The sequence below is a fragment of the Gavialis gangeticus genome, unplaced genomic scaffold (genome assembly GCF_001723915.1).
Source record: "Gavialis gangeticus isolate Ggan-Ray unplaced genomic scaffold, GavGan_comp1, whole genome shotgun sequence".
Taxonomy (NCBI): Eukaryota; Metazoa; Chordata; order Crocodylia; family Gavialidae; genus Gavialis; species Gavialis gangeticus.
The window spans coordinates 1,815,265-1,836,558 of record NW_017729027.1 but is presented as its reverse complement, the minus strand read 5'-3'; the positions used below and the strand labels follow the sequence as shown (position 1 = coordinate 1,836,558).

At 44.3% G+C, this 21,294-nt stretch overlaps 1 long non-coding RNA gene across 1 annotated transcript in view; it reads right to left on the bottom strand.

Moving 5' to 3' along the window:
• Positions 1–14,412: 14,412 nt before the first annotated feature.
• The window catches only part of LOC109299836, a 15,196-nt gene continuing 8,314 nt past the window's right edge, over positions 14,413–21,294 (bottom strand). Inside the window, exons 2-3 of the long non-coding RNA XR_002098012.1 lie at positions 19,455–19,457; positions 14,413–14,424 (exon numbers count right to left, since the gene is read on the bottom strand). This is a non-coding gene — a long non-coding RNA (uncharacterized LOC109299836). The remainder of the gene's footprint in view (positions 14,425–19,454; positions 19,458–21,294) is intronic.

The window sequence follows — 21,294 nt, the reverse complement described above, 5'->3', positions numbered from 1 at the left end:
TTTCCAAATTAAGCTCAGAATCCTCTAGCAGTCTTTTTATAAGGCTTGTATAACTTATACCCAAAATGATTTCATCTCTGACCATGGACTCTTTTAGATCTCCAAAGTTGCATGTATGGCTCAGTAGTCTGAGGTCTTTGACAAACTCCTCTATTGTCTCATTTTCTTTCTGATGTCTTATGTGGAAAATATACAGTTTAAAGGTTTCATTTTGTTTGTGTAAACAATGTTCTTCAAACTTTTTTATTATTGTGCCATAGCTTTTCTGTTCCGCTTCTGACCATTGTAGGCTGTTATAAAGAGATAGCTTCTGGACCTGCTATATTTTAAAAAATAGCTACCTTGAGTGAATCTTCCTTCTCTGTAGCTCCACTGGCCATCATAAATATGGTGAAGCTCTGCTTAAATTTCTTCCAATTTTCTGCACTATTGCTGGACACTTCAACTCCTCTGGAATTCTGAGATGCTTCATTTTTATTTTATTTTATTTTGTCTTTCTTTGCACCCCTCTCCTGGTATCATGTGTTGTTCTCAAAAGACCAAGGAGTTAAGCTTATAGAATGATAGAGCTTGTTGATTCAAAGAGCAGTACCTTGCCTGTAGTTCTGCTGTTCCCTCCTGCAGTTACCCAGGGCAAATGTAACAACTTATACATAACACTCTTAAAGGTATCCACATAGCCACCAGGCAGTATATTTTGACAGATTACAAGGTGGGGTTCCTCTGTACAGTGCTTGATTGAAGTACCTCTAAATCAAACCCGTATGTCACAGTTTTAGCTGCATTTGCTGTAAGAAGGTCAATTTAATTTCATTCAGTTCCATCCTTTTGTGTTGTTTTATGCTTCCTCGCTCTCTGGGTTACTCTGAAAGTCAAGATAAGTGTGTTGCGGTTTCAGCTGTATCCTTGTGGGAAGGTCATTGTACTTCCATTTCCTTCTTGGCATTTCTCACTTCCCTGATTTCTGAATTGCTGACCTGCTTACAAGCCCTTTGTTTTGATTTCTACAGCACATAACAAGACTTGAGAGCTTGTTTAAGGGACAAATGAAGATTTCTGTCAGTCACATCTATGCAAAGAGAGCAGTAGGAGAGAGTCAGGCTCATCTCAAAATGCCTGCCCTAGGGTTTATGATAGTGTATCTGCATAAAATAATGCAGTCCTGGTTAAATCATCCTGACATCTGCAGAGAGAGAAATGCAGCAGTGCACAGGTAATCCAGTAAGTTTTTGGAGAACGCTGGGGACAACTTCCTTATGCAAGTGTTGAAGAGGCCAACTAGGGGTCGTGTTCTTCTTGACCTTCTGCTCACAAACAGGGAAGAATTGGTGGGGAATGTAGCAGTGGATGGAAACTTGGACAGCAGCAACCACAGGATGATCAAGTTCAGGATCCTGAGGAAAGGAAGGAAGGAGAGCAGCAGCATAAAGACCCTAGATTTCAGAAAAACAGACTTTGAATCACTCAGGAAACTGATGGGCAGGCCAGTGAGGGGGAAAGCACCCCTGGACAGTTGACTGTATTTTAAAGAAACCGTACTTAGGGTGCAGGAATGAACCATCCTGGTGTGCAGGAAGACAAGCAGGTATTACAGAAGGCCAGCTTGGATTAGCAGGAAGCTCTTCAGTAAGCTAAAACACGAAAAGGAAGTTTATAAGAAGTGGAAACCTGGACAAACAACTAGTATAAGAGTATTAATCAGATATGTAGGGATGAAATCAGGAAGGCCAGACAGCAATCGGAGTTGCAGCTAGCAAGGGACATGAAGGGTAACAAGAAGGGTTTCTATAAGTATATCAGCAATAAGAGGTGGATCAGGAAAGTGTGGGCCCTTTGCTAAATGGGAGAGGCAGTTTAGTGACAGGATGCTGAAAAGGCTGAAATATTCAATGCCTTTTTCATCTCAGTCGCCACAGGGGACATCGGCTCCCAGACTGCTGCACCTGGTAGCACAGTTTGGGAGGGAGGTAAGCAGCCCAAAGTGGCAAAAGAACAGGTTAAGGACTATTTAGAAAAGCTGGATGTGCACAAGTCCAGGGGACCAGGTGGGATGTACCTGAGGGTGCTGAGGCAGTTTGCTGATTTGTTAACTACCCATTATCTTTGAAAACTCGTGGCTGTCAAGGGAGGTCCCAGAGAAATGAAAAGGGGAAATATAGTGCCCATCTTCAAGAAAGGGAAGAAGAATGATACTGGGATCTACAAACCAGTCAGCCTTACCTCAGTTCCTGGAAAATTCATGGAGCAGATCCTCAAGGAATCCATTTCTAAGCACTTGGAGGAGAATAAGGTGATTGGGAACAGTCAGCATGGATTCACCAAGGGCAAGTTATGCCTGACCAACTTGATTGCCTTCTATGATAAGATGATTGGCTCTATGGATGTGATATACCTTGACATTAGCAAGGTTTTTGATATGGTCTACCACAATATCGCAGGCAAGCTAAGAAAGTATGGGTTGGATGAATGGACCATAAAATGGACAGAAAACTGTCTGCATCATTAGGCTCAGTGGGTGCTAGTCAATGGCTGGATGTCTAGTTGGCAGCCGGTATCAAGTGGAATGCCCCAGGGGTTGGTCCTGAGGCTGGTTTAATTCAATATTTTCATCAATGACCTGGAAGATGGCATAGAGTGCACCATCAGCAAGTTTGCAAATGATACCAGTCTGGGGAGAGTAGTAGATATACTGGAAGATAGGGCTAGGATTCAGAGAGACCTTGAGAAATTGGAGGATTGGACCTTAAGAAATTTCATAAGGTTCAATAAGAACAACTGCAAAGTTCTGCACTTAGGACAAAACAATCCCATGCACCAGTACAGGCTGGGGGCTAACTGGCTGGGCAGCAGCTATGCAGAAAAGGACCTGGGGGTTACAGTGAACAATAAGATGAATATGAGCTAACAGTGTGCCCCTGTTGCCAAGATGGTTAAGGGCATACTGGGCTGTATTAGTAGAATTGTTGCCAGCAGATTGAGGGAATTAATTATTCCCCTCTGTTCAGCAATGGTGAGGCCACATCTGGAGTACTGTGTCCAGTTTTGTTCCCCCCCCCCTCCTGCCCCCACACACACTACAGAAAGGATGTGGACAAATTACAGAAAGTCCAGTGGAGGGCAGCAAAAATGGCGAGGGGGCTAGGGGACATGACTTGTGAGGACAGGCTGAGGGAACTGGGCTTATTTAGACTGGAGGAGAGAAGACTGAGGGAGGAATTAATAGCAGCCTTCAGCTACCTGATGGGTGGTTCCAGAGAGGATGGAACTAAACCAGGGGTGGGCGAAATGACAGATTAGCAGATCCAGCCGATAGCTAGACTCCATTTCCTAGTAGCCCCTGACCGTGTCATTCCAGCCAGTCTCCATGGAGACCTCAGGAGTAGCATGACTGTGACAGCATGGGGCCAGGCTCTCCACGCAGACCAGCCTGAGTGGTGCTGGCTGGGCACACGGGTTACCCAGAGAGGTTGTGGAGTCTCCATCCTTGGAGGTTTTTAAGACCCAGCTAGACAAAGCCTTGGCTGGGATGATCTATTTGGGGATGGTCCTGCTATGAGCAGGGGGTTAGACTAGATGACCTCCTGAAGTCCCTTCCAACCATCATTTTCTATGATTCTACAAATCTGAGAGGGTGCCTAAGGTCTCCACTGTTCACTGCTAATTCAAGGGTTTAGTCGAGTCAGCCCATGGGCAGACCTAGGATTTTGAAAAGGAGGGTACAGATGGCAAAGTGTACCATCGCATATAACACAACACATTTTTCTCCAGATAAAAAAGAAACTAGAAGCTTTCTTAATATTCCAGGGGCTTAGGGCTATATTATTCAATTTAAGATTGAAGCAAAGATAAATATAACTTTATTGGAATGGGCATTAATTTTCTCTATTGTGTATTAAAAACACAATAAACCAGGCACAAATGCTGAAAACATGTTGTTTCTTTAGTTCTGTAGTCATTAAAATTAAGTTTTCATCAGCTTCATAAAACAAAAATCAAGCCTTCTTGAGCATCTTGACAGTGCATCCAATGCTTCACTAAAAGCTATTTCCACACCTGAATTAATGTTCACTTGAGTTAGTATTTCCACACCTAAATTAATGTTTATAGCTAGAATTAAAACAGTCTGTGTTTTACACAGCCAGGCTGTGGGATACAAGCTACGTTACCAGGAGCAGCTAACAGACAGCAGAATTGCAAAAGAAATAATAGCTTAATTGGCAGAACATTGAGACCATTAAAAAAGAGAGAGAATTATTAATACATGCAGAATGAAGTTTAGAAGGATTCAGAGAGATTATAAGAAGCCATGAAGTCAAGTGAATAGAAATGTGCTACCACTGAGGGGGCAGTTTGTTTTAAACTTTGGGTGTACCAGGAATCAAAGCAGGGTGCAACTGCACCACTGCACTCCCCCCGCCCCCCGGCACCAAAGGAAGCAATGGCAAACTTTAACTGACAGGGACAAGATGTCATCCTAACTGATGAAGTCCCTGTACATCTTTTTAAATATACTTCAAATGTTCAAGATGTTTTATATGTCTCACATGTCCAGATGTTTCAACGATGCTGGGCCCAAGGTTCCACATGTGCAGCAAGAGCCAAGCAAAGCAACGAAGCAACGTTCAAAGCTACCCAGACCAATGGCAGTGGCACATGCCTCCTATCCTACACATTGTGCTAGGAAATGCAACCTGTCATGCTTCCAACACATCACTTCACTCGCCTAACAAACAGCAGCTGGGTGAAAACCATCACCACTAAGTGCAGATCCATCAACACCCAACCTGGGGAACCAAAGGTCAAGGGTTAAAGCTTGCCTTTGTTCATCACCGCACTGTCTGACCTTGGTGGGATTTTAGCAAAGGGCAGGGACAGTTGACACTGTAATGAGCAGCTATTCCCAGGAGGGTTAACATGATGAAATGTACATACTTTGCTCAGATCAAGCTGTGTGTGTAAAAGTGCAAATGCAAAATTTCAGGCTTATTCTTTTATCAGTCTCCAACTAGCAATACAGTTCAGTGGGAAAGAAAGCTCCTCAGGGTAGTCTGTTCAGTTGGCTTTTAAAGAGCACAATTACCTTAATTTATTTGTGCCCTTTCTTCATCTCTCCTCTTCTGCCCAGAAAATAAGCTAATTTTGCTAAGGACTTTTTTTTAATTCTCTCCCAATAAATTCTGCATGTTGGTCTTTAATGGAGATAATTATATTTTGCTATTTGTGTGAAAATGTTTATAACACAACAAAGATAGATATATTTCAAATTAGCAATGTGCAGATGAACCTGCTTTTCAGGACATCATATTTTCTAAAGGATACGATTCTCAGGAAATGAAATGATTCTGTTGAAAAAAGAGAGCTCTCTCTTTGATATTTCTTGTGTTTGCTATTGAATCAAATTTATTTAAATTCATTGCTAAATAAGTCAGACCTTCTAAGGCAGGTGATAATTCTGTATTTTTCTAAGTTACTGCTCATGTATTTTTTTTAAATTAGGATTGAACAGCAACCACTGGAGTTACATAGAGCTTAAACTCACACACACTGCACTTACACATATACACAAACACCCGAAGTTTGGAAAAGTTTGGATCCACATACCCATCTGCACTTTGCATGCTGAAACCATTTTTAAATTGAAACCATATAATTTCCAATTTAAAACACAGAAATTCAGAATTGATGTAAAACGTATTCTCCACTCTACTATGTCTCAGTTATTGGAGACATTTTCACAGGTGAGGCTTAGAAGAGGAAATAATTTCCCTCCGCTTCTTCTGGGTGGATGTAATGTGCTTCTGTAGGGTAAAATACTGCATTCAGCAGACAAAAATGGAGGCAGCCCTATTATGTTACATAAGTCTGCAAATGTTCATATACAAAATGGTCAGGTTGTAGTTACTGATGGAGCTTAAACTGCCAATTTCCTACCACTCTAATTTGAGCAGCCTGACATTGTGCCCTCCATCGGGGCAGCCTGCGTCGGCATGAGTTATGGATGAGGACTCAGCATAATCCTTAAACCTTAGAAATGACTAGTGATTTTAAATGCTCAGTGTAAGATATGTTAAAGGGGTTTGCTGTCCAAAAAGTTGTGAGTAGCCGCTTTCCAAAAATCAGGTTCTTTTGAGCTATCTCCAAAAATCAAAGGACCCCAATTCACTAATTGTTTTTGAAAATCCTAGCTCAATTGACAGGATTTCAGACCCCAGCATTTTGCTAACAGGGTAGGTCTGATAAATACAAGGCAACTGCTTTGAGATCTGCACACGCTGACACTTGTGGACCAATCCCTCTTTTCCCCCCTAACAGAAACGGTCCTGAAGGTAGAGGCAGGAAAGGCAGGCAGTGCCTGCCTCCACAGGCAGAGTTACAGTGACTGGAAAGGAGACAGAACCAGTCAGCACAGCCAACAGGAACCTGCTGGATCTCCCAGGCAGCAGAGGCTGCTGTGCACTTTTTGCTAGTGTTAGCATCATGTTCATGGATAGAAGCTGCATAGCCTGCCTGTATATTAAGATGAATGTTCCTGGTTCAGTACAGACAGAGTACATTTGCATGCAGGTTATTGCTTTAGGCCTTTTATCATTTCTGTTCAGTTTATCCTTTCCCTGGACTCTGTATATGCACATCCATGCCTGTAGGGGAATCCGGACGGTTCCCCATAGTATCACCAGTGTAGTCCCACCAGTGGGCCAGAGATATGTACTGCCAAGGACAAAGTCGTGGTGAACTACCATGCTAGTTTTTCTTCTGACAAGCTACCCCTCTCAGCCTGGAGCCTTCTTCTCCAATGAAACTCCTGCAGACAGTGAAAATCTCCAAATTTTTCCTAAGGTCTCGTCTTTAAACAAAGAACATCTTATCTAATCTTCCTTCATTGTACATGCATAGCAAGCCCTTCTGCAAAATCACAAATATCTCTTCCCTCCTTTTCTTTTTTTCCTCCAATATAATCCTGATACAGAAATGTTAGCAACCAACTTTTTCTGTCGCCCTCCAACTCTTTTACATGCTTAAATATCCTTGACTGCAAGACATCTCATACAAAACATTCAGCAATTTTTAATTCATGTAATCTCTTGGTAACGGGGCTTTTGTGAACTGAAGGGCCCTGACAATGTTTATCAGAAGCCTTAGACTCGTCTCTTTTGTTGGATTCAGGGATCCAAGTCTGTGGAATCAATGGACTCAGCTCAAATGACTATTTGTTCACAGGACAAAGCCGTTCAAACACGAGTACATTTCCACTGCCAAACCAAAATGGATAGTATAAAATGGAGCCTCTGAACACTAATACAGCTACCAAACAAAAGCCTTACAAATACACTTACTGTGCAGTGTGCTCCAGTGAGAGAAGGCTCTCCACAAAGCAGACCTGGGCAGGAGTCCTTGGCACAAACGCCTGGAATTTCTAGATTCCTGGTTCTGTTCTTGCTTCATTCAGGTTTCAAGAGGTTCAAAGGACACCAAATAAACATCAGAGAATTATATTCTGCCTGCCTAAACATCTGTAGGCAGCTGAACATGGTATAGCTCTCCACTTCTGGTCTACTATCATAGAGTAGCTACTATGCACAACTGTGTTTCATTCTCCCTGTGGCTGCTTTTCACCAGCCGGCAAAGTAATACCTACATACAATTTGCATAATTAATTAAGCCTTCAGTATGCTTTGGACTTCCCTGTAGATTATTATTAATCATTCTTATTATGGCAGAGCACATAAGGACCAGGGTTCCATGGTGCAGGCTAATGCACAAATGCAGATGAAGACAGTGCCTGTCTGCAGTAGTTTACAGTCTCATGTAATGAATTAGATTAGATTAAAGGAGAGAAAAATTGTAAAAAGCCCTTTAACTTCCAACCCCAGAAATGGTCCCTCTGCCCATCTTGCTGCTTTGGAGGTATTAGGAGGCAAGGCTCTTACATACAGAGGCAGGGCAATACTAAAATTTAATCAGATCCAAACATTCCCAAATATGGGGATTTGGATCCGAGTAGTTGATTTAAGCCCATTTTTAGTTATATGGGGAGTGAGGCTGGTTCACAGTTCTATTGAGTTATATTGGCTAATTTCCTGCTTTTCACAGCACAAGGAGAAGGCCACTAAGCAACTTGGATGATAAGTACAGGATCCTTCAGGCAGTTTGTTGACCGTGGTTCTTTCTCTTCAGAGGTGAAAAAAAATATTGGAAAATTGTGATGCAAAGTATTGCTTGAAAATCTGACCCCAAAGTCCTTAAAATTCCCTTTCTGGTAGTGTTAATGTTGAGTCAGACACACAGACTGGATAACAATTTTGCATTGCTGGTATTTCTTGCGGATATTTCCTAAACTCTTTGATCCCCTTTTACCTGGGATATTTGTCATCTGTCAAAAAGCAGCTCTAACATGCTTAGCCTATGCATCTTTTCCTCTAAGGCATGCTATTAAAAATGTTATTTTCTTTTCTCTTGGCAGTATAGAGTGCTGCTGATTAGTGCTGTAATATCCAGTCCCCTTTATCGTAAATGTTAATCCTTCCTTTCACAGGTCTTTTTAGCCAGAGATGTTAATACTTGGGTAATAGAATCATAGGATGCATCCAGGCAGGCGTGCACATGTGGCATACTGCACACACCACACAAGCAGGTATTCCCCACACTGCTAATTTGCAGGATGGGGGGTGGGGGCTTAGACACTGGAAGATCCCAGTCTCATCAAAACCCACGCCTAAAAAAAGCAGAGTGGCACACATTGCAGCAGTGTGCGCTGCCTGAAACCAGAGCCTGGAGGGCCATAGCCAAACTCTGGATGCAGCCAGGCTCACCACTGCTGGATCACTGCCACTGGAGCCCTGGGAGGCCCCCAAAGCCCCAAGTAAAGCTGCTGGGGCCAACCCAGATGCTAGCCCCAGCCTACCCAACCCCACCCAGGGCAACTTGCCATACACCACAGCATGTGGTGCTGCTATTTGTCTGTGGGGAAATGCACATACACACTCATTTGGATGCACCCAGGCTGCCTTTTTCTCTTAGTCTGTTGTGCATTTGCATCAGAATTTATGATAATCTCACCTTTGATTCTTTTTCTTTGAGGGGCTTCTTCCGGTTTTCTCTCTGTTCCTGGTCAGTTATTTTTCTCTGCCCTAGCACCTTACATTTTCATCGTATCTAATTGCCATGCACTGAGAGTCGGCCTATTTCTGCTGTAAGCTCTGTGTTCATCAAAGGATGTGCAGGACAGTATCTTTAAAGAAGTAATTACCTGTAGTCACCCTGATCTTCATCACTACATACATGGTAAGTAGGACTGGTAGGTGTGCTCCTTCTCCAGGGGTAAATTATTTCTTTGGGGCTGCACAGTTCTGCTTCAACCAGAAGCTGCCAACACTGGAACATTCAGTGATGAAAAGACATCAGAAGTTTCCTCCATGCCCCATAAGATGTGATTCTGCAGCAAAGGTCCTATGTGAAGTAGCTGTCATTCTTACTTAAGAATGTGGTGTGGGCTGCTAGAGGTCAAAGGTGACACTCCATTTTGGAAAATTCTGTTCTAGGCTACTATTACTGATCAATGAGGGTTGCAAGCTGGATGGAGCAGCAGGCTCTGGATTACATTATAGCAATCACACAATCTTTAAATACAAATAATTTAGGTATTCAGTGAAAGCTCTCTTGCTTTGATATGCAGAGCATAGGTCTTGCCCTGCTTACATTCCTGTTGCAATGAGTTTCTTTAAAAGGAAAGAAAGCATACGCACTGACAGAAAAATCGCAGTATGTCCTGAGAAAACTAAAGCTAGTTTCTTTGGCTTGCAGCCATGCTCTTCTTTCACATGCAGAGAAATCCTGTGACAGTAGGTAACAAATGCAATGTATATTCATTACCTAGGTGCAATGAATTTGGTGCTCTCAGTCCAATTCCCAGTGCTTTCTCCCACACAAAACATCCTCAGTATACCGATTCAGCAGACACACCTGTGATTGAATAAGGCTGTTGCAACTAAACTATCCTCTCTGCTTTAGGGCTAAGTACAGACAGTCAAAAAGCCTAAGGCTGAATCAATTCAGTCTTCTCAGGTTAGTCTAATTTGCATAGATTGAACCAATAAGCAAGAGAACAGACATTCACTTTTGATTCTGGAAATGCAGTCACATGCCAGCAGTGGCCCAGGTCAGAGCATGCCTCTCTGCTTGGCTGGAGCAGACAGCTTGGGCCAAGGCTTGCCTTCCCACCCTGGAAAAGGGGGCTGGTGGAGAAATGCAAAGCATCCTGGGATGCTGGGGGACTGTGAGTTAACTTGAATCTGGAAGGAATCTGGGACAGAAATTCAATAAACCTATTTAACCTACATCAGTTAAGTCTGATGATACATCCATCCAGGTTCATCTTAAACCAATTTTAGCCATATTGAAAGTGGTTTATGTGCACTGAACTTCTGCTGTGTTACAGATCTGAACCAGTTTCAGATCACTTATGTGTAATTTCTGTCCCTAGCCCAGAAGTGATCTATACTGCTCCAGGATAAGGAATAGGCTGGCAACATGTTATGTGAGCTGTTTTATGAATAAAGGAATCAAACTCCAGAATTGTCAGTCTCTCTCTTCCTTCTGAAGTTACATTTACTTCACTTTAAAATATCAATATGTGTCAATCTTTCCGCACATAGTTAGGCCATCCAGATAGCTGTCCCGATACTTGACTTCTTTCAAATACAATAGGATATCTTTTATTAGACCAAATACATAGTTGGGAGAGTTCTTAGACAAGCTTTTGGGATAAAGCTCCCTTCCTCAGGTCTGGCAAAAAAGCTGACAGAGCTTTAGCTAAGTAACATACAGGCAGTCCTCAACTTACGACTTTTCAATTTACAACAAACAGCACTTACATCCTCTATAAATTGACACCATGTTTCAAGGTTCTGATACAGGTTTCAACTTTATGATGCTCGATACAACTGCATCCAGCTGGTAAGTCTGTTGTGGTGGAAAGGGAGAGAGAAGAGGTGTGGGGGAGGCAGATCAATGCCCCTGCAGCAAAGGAGGGCTCCATCCCCTGCCTGCCCTGCCCCAGCTGGCCCTCCCGGATGAGTGGTGGGAGCAGTGGTGGGAGCTGCCTGACGAGCAGCTCTTGGACCAAAGGTGCACAGTGGTAGGAGCCGCCCCCTTCTCCCCACACCCCACGGACGAGCTGCGCCTTCATCCCACGCGCCCCCACCCTGCCTGTGCAGCACTTGCCCCAGCCCCAATCCCTCCTCTGCTGTGGGGGTGTTGATCTGCCCCTCCATACCCCTTCCTTCCCCCCTCCCCTTCCACCACAACAGACTTAGATACAACTGGATACAACTGTATCAAGCATCATAAAGGAACCAATTACCCATTTATAACATTGTTCCTATGAGAAAATTGGTTCTGAGTTATGATGTTTCAACTTAAGACGTGGTCTTCAGGAACCAATTGCGTCTTAAGTCTGAGGACTGCCTGTATAGAACAATAGCCTGTGTAAAACTCCATATGTGAATACAAGCTGTCTTCTTGAAGGAATGGAGGAAGGCTGCCAAACAGGAGAAGAGACACATAATCAAGAAGTAGCTAGAAGACAAGAGAAATGCAGCAGAAAGGATAATGTGACTAGTGGAAGAGTGATAGCATTCAAGAGGGAAGATGGTCATTAGCAAGTGTGGAGTACAGAGAAACTAGCATGTTATCAAATACAGTGATATCGAGGAAGGTACCCCTATCTTGTCATGGCTATGCTTCAGGAACTGGCCTGCAGAAGATGCCACCCAGTGACAGGAAGGTAACATTACAAGACTGGGCAGGGATTCCCTCCTTCAGTGGTTACCATGTTCTAGAAGTCAGTCTCCTCGAGTACCTTAATTAAATATTCAAAATACCCAGATACCCGTAGGGCATTTTCAAGATTTGAGTGACACCAATCTCTAATTATATTAATTGCACTGCTTTCTTTCAAAACCTTAGGTTTTTGTTTGCAAGGAATAAATAAGAAGGGATTAGTTACGTTTATTTGTGTTTTCCTAAATCTCTACAGAGTAACTGTTACATGTAATTAAGTAATTTGACTGTCCTTGACCAAACTGATAGTAAATTGCCAGTGTGGATAACAGTACTCGGATAGTCCAATTACATTATATAGATAGATTATATAGATCCTGTATTTTTTTACAGGAGCAGCTGGATACAATAGACTTAGGAAGGTAAAGTAAAATCTGCTTTGATTTCTGCTGTGTTTCTCTAGTCTAGCAGTACTGCTCAGCTGCTAGTCTGCCTTTTCCACTGGAGCTATAACTTGGGCTATGTATATTTGTATAATAATTTTCAAATATCTGCAAATGTCAGTGGCAGAGGGATATAGCTGGTTATCCCTTTGCTAGTTTTTCTCCAACATGATGCTATGTTTACCTGTGTTGTCCTGGGCTTGCCTTCAGTGATCCACTTATTTAATATTTAAATAATTCAGACTTCTCTAAATGCAGCTCTGTTGGCTGCTTGGAGCCTCCAAACTAACCAACCTATATAGTTTAAACCTGTCTTCAATCAGACTGCTTAAGACAGGGTCTGAGTATTCCTATCTAAGTGGCACTTCAAAATGGTGAATTTCCTTTCAGAAGCCACAGACCATCGATATTCCACCATTCACATTCATAGAGAATGAGAAACTACTCATATCTTCCTGTCGCAAACAGATCTATAGCGTGAACTACAATTATTTGTTCATTTACTTGCCGTGAAGTTGCTTAATTGTGTTTTTTAAGAATTCTCACAGGAAGTTACAGAAGCATAGAAGGTCATCTAGTCCAACACTCTGCTAAGACAGCCAAGAAAAGTGTCTGTGTTACCTGCACTCAAACATTTTCAATAAGAAAGGCTCCACAACCTGTCCAGGAAAACCTGTTCTAATGTTGAACCACTCTCATATTTATAAAGTTCTTCTTAATAACAACCCCTTTTTTGTATTTGAAGATTGCTTTCAAATCTTCCTCTCAATTTTCTCTTTTCCAAATTAAATCGTTCCAATTCTTCCAACTTTTTATCATACATTAGGCCTCTTCTCATTTTTGTTCTCCGCTAGGTTAATTCCAATTTGTCCATGGCTTCCTTGAAGTGCAGTGCCCAAAATTGGACACAATACTCCAGGTGAGTTCCTATCATTGTTGAATACTGTGGAAGAACTTCTTCCCATGACATACAAGCAACTCAGTACATTACTACCTTTGGCATATATTCAGCTTGAGCCCAAAATAACTGCTAGGTCCTTCTTTTTATTGCTGTAACTTAGCTAGTCGTTCCCCATTTTATACTTGTCCATTTTATTGTTCCATCATAAGTGTAATAATTTTCCTTCTTGGATTTTACCTCCTTCATTTCAGAGATTTTATGACAAAACCTCAGGGTGTCAGGCTGCTTTCAAATACACCCTGGGTTTGTGTAAGCCAAATGGTCCCCGCTCTGCTGAACAGGTAAGCCCAGGTTATTCATTTACCCAGAAATCATGATTTACCACGGGCACTTTTGTAAAGTAAAGGTGGAAAAACAGAAGGGGCTTATTACAAGGAAAAATAAATAGTACAAAAAATAAAAAGTGATCATATGCTTTGACAACAGGGTATGGTAAAACAAGACAAACAAAATCCTTACCTTGTGCTCAGGCTCCCAAATAGTCCTCATAAAAATTCCTGTGGCAGTCTCCCAGGGACAGTCTTCTCTCAGGTGGGGACCTCCATCCCACCTCTCCTTCCAGGGAGCCACCTCTCTCTAGCCATCCCCTAATGCTCACTGCCTCCAGACCGTATCACACAGCCCGCCCACCCCCACCTTCAGTGGAGCCAGAGAATCATTTACAGTGTTTCTGCCTGTGGATCCTGGTCTTATCATCCAAAGCGTGCATCTCCACCCAGCTTTGTATACGCCCCACATTTACTAAGTGTGTTGTCTATCCCATCCCCAAAGTTATTAAAGAAAATATTTAACAATACCAGCCCCCAAGGCAGAGCCCTGGGGGAACCCTACTTGATACCCTCTTCCAGAGGTAGATCCAGGGGAGGAAGGGTGAAGCATTATGGATGCACCCCTCCTTCCACTGCAACTGCCATCCCCAGCTGGTCCAGGTGCAGGGAGAGCCCCAGGGCATCTCCTGCACCATTATGACGCTGGGCTATGAATGCACAGGATGCCACGGGGACCTTGGTGACATCAGGTGGGTTTCTTCTTTCTGCACCTACCATTCCCCTACCGTGATCCCCACTGGCCAGGAGAAGGAGCTGGAGGGAGGAACCCACCTCCTGCTGCTGCCATTGTTCCAGGCACAGGGGGAGCCCAAGAATTGCCACTCCCCTGCCCCACTTCAGCTGCAGGCAGCACTAGGCAGCAGCACAGGATGCTGGCCTCATCTGGGATCAGCAGCAACAACACAGCTTCCTCCTTCCAGCTCCTACTCTTGGCCAGGGGGAGACACCCTGGGGGGGGAAGTGGCCAAGCAAGCTACAGGAGATGGAAAGAGGAACCTGTGTGCCCTGCCACTGTCTCCAGCTGAGCCCAGCATCCTATACAGCTGCTTCCTGGAGCATGCAGCTTGAGCAGGGCAGTAGGGAGCTCTGGAGCTATGCCTATTTCTGGGTTATCTAGGGACAGCAGCAGCCATGGCAACACAAGAAACCCCTTCAAATGTCTGATCTCTGCCCAGCTCCATGGTGTCCCCTACCAGCCTGGGGGCTCCAGCCACTCCTCACCCACAGTATCCCGTCTTGGTCTGAGGGGTCATGTCCCACGGCCCCTTTAGGCATTCTAGATCCACCCCTGTCCTCTCCCAATTTGTCACTGAGCAGTTGACAAGTACTCCAAGTAGTTACTCACCCACCTCATAGCAATTCCACCAAGACCATATTTCTTTAGTCGACTTACAAGAATGTTGTGCGAGATGGTGTCAAAAACCTTGCTAAAGTTCATGGATATCACACCCACTGCTCCTCGCACACCACAAACCCTGTCACCTTGTCCCAGAGGGGTACCAAGTTGGTTAAACAGGACTTTCTCTTGATAGACCTATGTTGCCTAATCCTTATCATCTTGTTATCCTCTGTATGCTTAGAAAAAGACTCTTTGTATACATGCTCCACGGTTTTTGCAGGTGTCAAAAGTTATGAACAGATGTTGTCTTTGGAGTAGGGTCAGCTATGCCAGGATCTGTCCCCAGATAGCTGGTACACTTCATTGGCAACCATAGATGCTGTGGGGGTGGTTGTACCACTAGGTCACTTCAGGGGCCCAATCATGTGGGGCATTGTTCCTGGGCACCACCCTCCAACCTAGGGAATGGCAGCATGATACCTGAGCTGCAGTGTGAAAGGCATACCCTGGGTATCCCCTGACATAGGATTCTTGGCACAGGGTTTCCCACAGGGGTTTCCCCACTTGCAGAGGTACCCTAGAAATCCCCCTACAAGATCAGGCCCTCCACTCCTACAGATGTGTCCCTGATCTGCCCCTGCAGGGGAATTCCTGGGAAACGTCTACCATGGCAGAGGAGGGAAGCTCATGGAGTTCCCTGCTCCTCACCAGCAGATGTGGGCACTTGGTCAGGATCAGGTGCCCAGGACCAATGTCATGCAGATTTGAGCCCCTGAAACACCAGAAGCACCTACACAGGGAACCTGGAGAAGGCAGGCAGACCCAGGCTGCCTGCACTCTCGCACCATAAGCAAACAGACTTCCTCAGTGCCTAGGAGGCACAAACTATGACAATAAATTGTCACAGCCACAGTTTGGGTATTTGTGATGTGACAAGGGCAAAAACATCTGTTTGCTTGGGATTTTTGCCACTATTAAAATGTTATGATGGCACAAGGGCAATGCCTGTTTATAGCTATGGATGGACTGACTGGTCTGTAATACCCTTGGTCCTCTGTTTTTCCTTTTTTTGTATGATAGGAAATATATTCATCCTTTTCCAGTCCTCTGGGATGTTACTCGACCTTTAATTACTTCATCCTATATTCCTTGAATACGTTAGGATAAGTCTCATACAACCCTGCTGACTTGAAAATATCCAGCTTATCTAATTTCTGACATGTTCCTTTGCCACTCTAGATTGGGTACATACCTGTCCTTACTGCTAAGTCTGCCTGGCACATGAGAGATGCCTTTTTTTCAAAAAGTGAAGTAAAAAATGGCATTAACTATTTCAGTCTTCTCTGCATTATCCATTATCATCTTTCAAAGATGATGAACAAAGATCAGATATTTCCAGACCTATACCTCAGTATGCCAAAATTTACAAATTTAACTCTGCCAATGGTCATTTTCAAACACCTTTTCCTCTCTAAGTAAAAAGCAATTTTCTACAGACATTGGAAAAACTGTACATAAAATAAAACCATAATCACGCTCACAGAAGGCTTGGAATGCTATCCATATTTCATAACTCATGAAAAATGAAGTGGGTGGGGGGAAAAATGCTTCAGTCTGACCAAAGCTGATTATGGCCAACCAATGTGTTCTGTGAAAGGATGGCATGCAAGCAAGGCCATTAAAACTTCGAAAGGCAACCACATATCATTTATTATTTATTATCTCTCTCAATACTAGGACTAGGGGACGTACAAAAAATTATTAGAAAACAGATTTCAGATTAACCAAAAGTAGTTCTTTTTCCCACAGCATGAAACTAACTTTGGAACTCATTGCCACAAGATGTTGTAGAGCCCAACAATTTATGTAGGTTCAAAAGAGGAGTAGACGACTTCATGCAGGATAAGGTCATTGGTGGGTATGTAACATACAAGTTAAGGGTGCAACCTCCAAATTACAACTTCCTAGGCCTTTAAATGCTGGAAGCATTTAGAGGAAAGAGAAGCAGTGGACGGATCTGTCTGCATAGGCCCTGGATAAATACACTTCCCCTTAACAACCGTTCTTTGCCATTATGAGATACAGGGCACGTCTACATGAGCTGCTCACTGTGCAGTTATTACTGCACAGTCATTTAGTACTTACATAACTCACATATTAAATGACTGCTCAGTAACCGGTGTTACTGCACAGTAGCATTTTGGCATGATTGCCTAGTGACACTGTGCAGTAGCTCATTACTACTACACAGTAGTTCATTACTATTGCGCAGCAGCGTCATATCATGGTCCATGCCGGGTGACACTACTGCGCAGTAGTGACAAGCTACTTGGCAGTAAGTGTCTCATGTAGACGGGCCCAAAGAAGGCTGGGTGAGACAGACCTTGTGGTCTGGCCCAGAATGGCATGTCTTATTAGGTGTAGCAGGGCACTAAGGTGCCTGCTACTTGGAACGCTGGAGTAGTGGCGCAGGTGCTGGTTGCTAGAGGCAACCAGGATGAGCTGAGGGCCCACACCTGGAGAGTCAGCTGACGGAAGGGGAGGGCTGACTACTATAAGACAGACTGGAGGCTGTGAGCTTGTGGTCTCTCTCTCTCAACTGGCAGCCAGACAGAAGGAGCACTGTTTGACCAAGGGAAAGAGCTCGGCCCTGAAGGTGGAAAAAGGGAAAAGGCCTGGATATACAAGCTGCTAGTTACATGGGTGAGAGACGTGGTGTGGTTTTGGAGAACGTTTTAGCCAGGAGGCTTAGATTTGCGTTGTAGCCAATTGGTTTGCGGTATTGCTTTTGTTGTTGTTACACTGGAGGACCAGGTGAGGCTATTAGAGGTTGGAGGAGGCCTCATAGGGGCTCCACGGTAGCGTGGGGACCCCGGTGCCAGAGAGGGTGCCGCATTTGGGGTGCATTGACCTCAGTGCCAGTGGGGGCGCAGGCTGCGAGAAGCACCAGTGGGGTACAGAGAAGGAAATTGACCAAACAACGTCCGGTACATCTGTGAGGCTTGGGGTGGGGTACAGGGGTGGTTGGAGCCACGCGTAGCCCATAAGGCTGGGGTGCACCGAGTCACCCCTGATAGAACTAAGACTGGGATACATCAGGGCACCGTGTCAGAGGACAAAAGGGCAGCCTCCCTTAAACATTATTAACACCAAAGACATGGTGGGTGAGATTGTGAGGGTGCTTTTTATATCACATTGGCACAGTAGGAGGCGCTAGGGGAGTTCATGGCCACCCCTAGGACCGTGCTGTCACATTAGGTATCTGTCTCATGAGACAACAGAATTGTGCTGAGTGAGGCATCAGCTCATTGAACACCTGTGAGTGTGGCTGTGGAGCCCAATTCTTGAATGACAGTCCCTTCTGCACTTACCATATGTGAAGTTAAAGTGCTGAATGTGGTATAGGGTTCTTCTCCCAGTTGCTGCTGTAGAAAAGGGTATTGATGATACAAGCATGATACCTGATGCTTTGCCAATACAGGTATTCAGTTCAGCCTCAAGTGACAGGTTGTTGGTAACAATGAAGCCAAGGTATGTAAATTTACTTACAACATCTAATATGTTTTCACATATTGTGATCACTGGTGGTGAATCAGTGTTCTGACTGATATCATTGGTCTTTTGATGCTGATTGTAAGACCTAACTCTTGGCAGGCATAAATTAAGTGACTGATAAAACTTTGAAGGTCTTTTTCTGTGTGGGCTACCAGTGCAGCATCATCAGCAAACAGCAGCTTATGAATCAAAACTTTCCACACTTTAGTCTTCACTTTAAAGTGTGAGAGGTTTAACAGGCAAGGTTCTTTGGGTAACTGTGATATCTTTTATTAGACCAACTAATAGTTGGAGGGATTGAAAAGGCATCTCTTATGTGCTTATCATAATTAAGGCAGGTTTATTTTTTTCCCTTCTGCTCCACCAAAGGAGCTGTTCTTAGAAGGTTGAAAATGAACCACTTTTACTAACCACACTGCTGCTTTGTTTTCAAAAACTGCTGAGGAGAACTGGATAACAGGAGTGTCTAGGAGAAATCTTGGGACACAGTCTCTGGAGACTTCTGTACTGATAGGTAGATTAAAGTGGCCAGACAGAGGGAATTACTTCCAAGACGGGCAAGCTAAATCTTTTCTTTTTTTCTTTTAACTGTAACTAAGCTGAGAAGGTTTTGTCTAGTTCATTAAAATTGTCATGTTAAACAATTTTTCATGGAATCATTGAAAATAGCATTGAAAGGGACCTCAAGAGATCATCATATCCAACCCCCTGCTCAAGGCACGAACATTTCAGTCTAAAGCATTACAGACAAGTCTTTGTCTAGAATGCTCTTAAAAGCTAGCAAGGATTTCACAGCCTCTCTAGGTAATATTGTGTTTACTCAATGCTAAAACAAAGATTTTTCCCTAGGTATGGGAAGCAGAGGCTGGGGGAGAGAGAGAACACAGGCTGGAGGGAGTGGTGGATCAGAGGCTGGAGGAGAGTGGGGGTGCAGAAGCTGGGAGGAAGGAGGGACCAAAGGCTAGAGGTGGGTGGGCAGGCAGGGGCCAGAGGTGGTAGGGAGGCAGGAAGCAAGCTGCTTCACCTCCCCATACCACCTGCCTCCCCACTGCCTGCCCCCTGCAGCAGACATGTGCCCTGGGATGAATGTGCCAAGGGAGAGATGAATTAATGACAACCCTCCAATGATTTGATTCTATACATGGAAAATTATAGCAACTTTGTAAAATTTTCATGTATAGAATGAAATTATTTGGGGATCATCTTAAATTTAGGGTCATCTTAGATTTGAGTAAATATGATGTGACCTGTGCTTAACCACCCTCACAGTGAGACTGTTTTTTTTAATAGCCAACCTTATTTTCACTAGATTCAGGCTAGACATCAGGAGGCACTACTTCACAGTCAGGGCGGCCAGGATCTGGAACCAACTTCCAAGGGAAGTGGTGCTTGCTTCTACCCTGGGGGTCTTCAAAAGGAGGCTTGATAATCATCTAGCCAGGCTCGTTTGACCCTAGTACTCTTTCCTGCCATGGCAGGGAGTCGGACTTGATGATCTGCTCAGATTCTTTCTGACCCTGCCAACTATGAAACTATTTGAAATTCCCCTTCAGTCTTCTTTTCTCTAGGCTAAACCCAATTTTTTCAACCTCTCTTACCTTTTATGTGTTTGCCAGTGCATCCCGTCCCTGGTAGAGGTCCCTTCCCCTTGGTTTCCTGCTTATGTGGTTCTGATTCCTCCCCCTCCCCCCCATCCTTCTCACTTGCTTCCAGTTCATCTCTATATCTCTCCTGTCTGTGCCCCGGTGTTGATGCCAGAGGCAAACTCACAGGCAGGGGAGCTTAAAGCAAGATAGCCACCAGTTCCAGGTGCAGGCAAAGCCTGATGACCCAGGGAGGGGAAGTAGAGGGCTCATGTGACCCAGGGAGCCCTGTATAAGCCCAAGCTTCAGATCAGGGGAGGCAGTCTGGCTGTGGAAGCAGTTGGGGATGGAACCATCTCTGACAGGCATGAGGATTGTGGTGAAAGGACTCAGGAGGCAGCTCCAAGTGAAGAGAAGCTGGGGACCTACATAGGAAGCAAACTAAGTACCCTAGTTATTTTATGTTTTGTTTTCCTTTCTACTTGGAGCCTACCACCATTCCTTTGAACCAGGACTGGTGCTTGCATTTTGTGGTTTTGATTTTCTCCCAGAGGGCTGGGTTCTGGCTGCAGGGGAGTGGGAGGCCACTGAAAGGGGGTGACTAGGGACACCCTAAATTTAGAATTGTGCTGAGTGGATAGATGACAAGGATTGGAGTGCATTCTGTGACTGAATGAGGTTGACCTTGTCTGGACTGTAAGGCAGGAGGTGGCAGGGTAAAAATACAACTCAAGGCCTCTAGCTGCCTACATAGCAGATATTGCAGGAGCTGGAACCCAAGATCATGGGGCATGACCACAGCTGAGCCAGGAGCTTGCAGCCTTGAGCAGTGGGCCCCAAGCTAAAGGACTCAGTGAAAGTAAAAATTGGGATGAAGCTGGAGAGGGAGCATTGGACCAGACAGGGCCCACCTCTTCAAAAGAATGTCTTGCCCTCTGTGCAGCCTCTTCTACTAATTTTAACATCAAGACATGGCAAGCAAGACTACTGAATAAAGGAGGGTATAGGAGCTACCAGGGCCGTGCAAAGGTTTGGGTGCTGATTTGATTCAGAGGAGATTCAGCTTAAATCAATGGCTGAATCTCTGAATCTGAATCGAGTCAGGAAACCAAAAAAAAAGTCCAAATTGGTTTGAAGCTCTCCAAATCAATTCGGAAAAGATTTGGAGAGCTTTGGAGATTCAGGCAGTCCCCACTCACCGCCGCAGGGAGCTAGACCCAGACTCCGTGCTGGATGGAGGAAGGGGAGGGGACCATAGGGGGACACCCACCAGGCTCCATCCCCTTTCTGCTCCCCCAGCCCCCCT